The following is a 2,040-nucleotide window of genomic DNA, read 5'->3' on the forward strand; positions in this document are numbered from 1 at the left end:
TGCAGTACCCCTCCCCCAGCATGTTCCTAGTCTTTACTGTAAGATTAGCTGAAGTAAAGGCTGTAACATTTCTTGGGCAGGCCCAGGTGTCAGGCTTGTCTGAGGATCATTCCTGTTCCACGGTCCTTTCTGCTATTCATATGCTGAGGTTTTTATTTTGTTTTGTTTTGTATTGTTTTGTTTAAGAGACAGGGTGTCACTCTGTCTATTAGGCTATGCGGTGGCATGATCATAGCTCACTGCAACCTCCAACTCCTGGGCTCAAGCTGTCCTCTTGCCTCAGCCTCCTGAGTAGCTAAAACTACAAGCCTGTGCCACCACGCCCAGCTAATTTTTAAAATTGTTTTGTAGAGACAGGGTCTGGAACTCCTGACCTGAAGCAGTCCTCCCAGCTCAGCTTTTCAAAGTGCTGGGATTACAGGTATGAACCACCATGCCCAGTCCATATACTGAATTTTTTTTATTAATAACACTTTATATTTGCATAATCTTTAGTCGATTCCTTTTTGTGGATAAACTATCTGCTTACCTCTGTCTGCGGGTATTAATGCTGCTACTCTAAAGTCCTCTTGTGCTTTCTCTGTTAACTAATTCGTTGTTTGAGTTTACTTTTTGTCCTTACTGGAGTTGGCTTTCTCTTGTTGTTTGCTCATTCCTGAATGTAATTCATCTTTGTAGTTGAAATTCTGCTGCTTCTGTTTTCCAGCTGCCGGGGAGAGGTGAAATGGTATGCTAGCGCTTGTGTTACAGGTGGATTCCCCTGAGAATAAGGAAAGGGTGGGAGGCAGCTAGTAAGGGAGTGTGTGCCCTTCCTCTGGGGTTCCAGGACCCTGCCCCCTTTAACACCAATTGCTCCTGCCTGGAGGAAGACACCTTTGCCGCCTGGTCCAAGGAGGAAGTATATGGGGTTGATGTGCCTCTGGCTGCTCCTCCTGTAGTTTCCCAACCAATAACCCTGCAGACAGCTCCAGGGCATTTCTGATGCGGGAGCATTTGTAAAGCTGCTTGCAAGTTTTGAGCTAAGGTGGTGAATTTTTTAATTATATCTAGTCTATCATTTTAGGGATTTGGTGGAGGTTGGGGGGGTAGAGACTTGGCAGGCTCTCAATCTACCAACTTGAAATAGCACAATCTCTTAGGAAAACAATTTTGTACTCCTATTATATCCTCGAGAAACTCAGGCAAAAGTGTTATGGGAATGCATGTACAAGAATGTTCAAAGCAGCATTGTTTGTAATAACTAAAAACTAGAAAAATCTGAATATTCATCAACAGTAGAGGAATAAATAAATTGTGGTATAGTGATACAGTGAAATACCCTAAGGTGGCATTATTCAATAAAAATATGATGCGAGCCACATATGTAATCTTAAATTTTCTGGCAGTCACTTAAGAAATAAAAGTAAAAACGAACAGGTGAAACAAACATTAATATATTTTATTTAATCCATATATCTAAAATATTATCATTGCAACATGTAATCATTATGTATGTTATTAACAACATATTCTATTCTTTTTTATACTAAGACCTCAAAATATCCAAAGTATTATCATTTCAATATATAATTAGTCTAAAATTATTATTTAGAGAGTTTACATTACTTTTTCCATACTCTTTTGAAGTCTAAATTCAGTTGCTGAATTTTCATCACAAATACTTAATCTATATTTAGATTTCATAAAATGTGCAGTTTAAAAAGTAGGATCCTATACCCACGTTGTTGCAAACATACTTAAACGTTTTCTAATAACTGCATTGGGTATCAGCTTTCAAATTTAAACATAATTAAAATTACTGACATTAAAGATTCAGTTCCCCAGTCACACTTCGCCACACTCAAGTTCTCAGGAAACACATGTAGCTAGTGGTGAGCTATCGGACCCGCCAGACAGGCACTGAAAGGAGCCACCCTCAGCTACAATGCAACATCATCATAAATTCACAAACAGAATGTCGAGTGAAAGAGGCAAGATAGAGAGTCACATGTGCAATATGATTCTGTTTACATAAAATTCAAGAAAAGGCAAACTAAACTA

The 2,040-nt window shown here is 38.9% G+C and overlaps 1 protein-coding gene across 1 annotated transcript in view; it reads left to right on the top strand.

The window, feature by feature from the left end:
* Positions 1-2,040, top strand: part of LOC105822650 (leucine-rich repeat-containing protein 37B-like) — a gene marked incomplete at its 5' end in the record, with an annotated part of 25,334 nt that overhangs the window by 8,284 nt on the left and 15,010 nt on the right. The window lies entirely within an intron of this gene.

The sequence above is a fragment of the Propithecus coquereli genome, unplaced genomic scaffold (genome assembly GCF_000956105.1).
Source record: "Propithecus coquereli isolate 6110/MARCELLA unplaced genomic scaffold, Pcoq_1.0 Scaffold119, whole genome shotgun sequence".
Classification (NCBI taxonomy): Eukaryota; Metazoa; Chordata; class Mammalia; order Primates; family Indriidae; genus Propithecus; species Propithecus coquereli.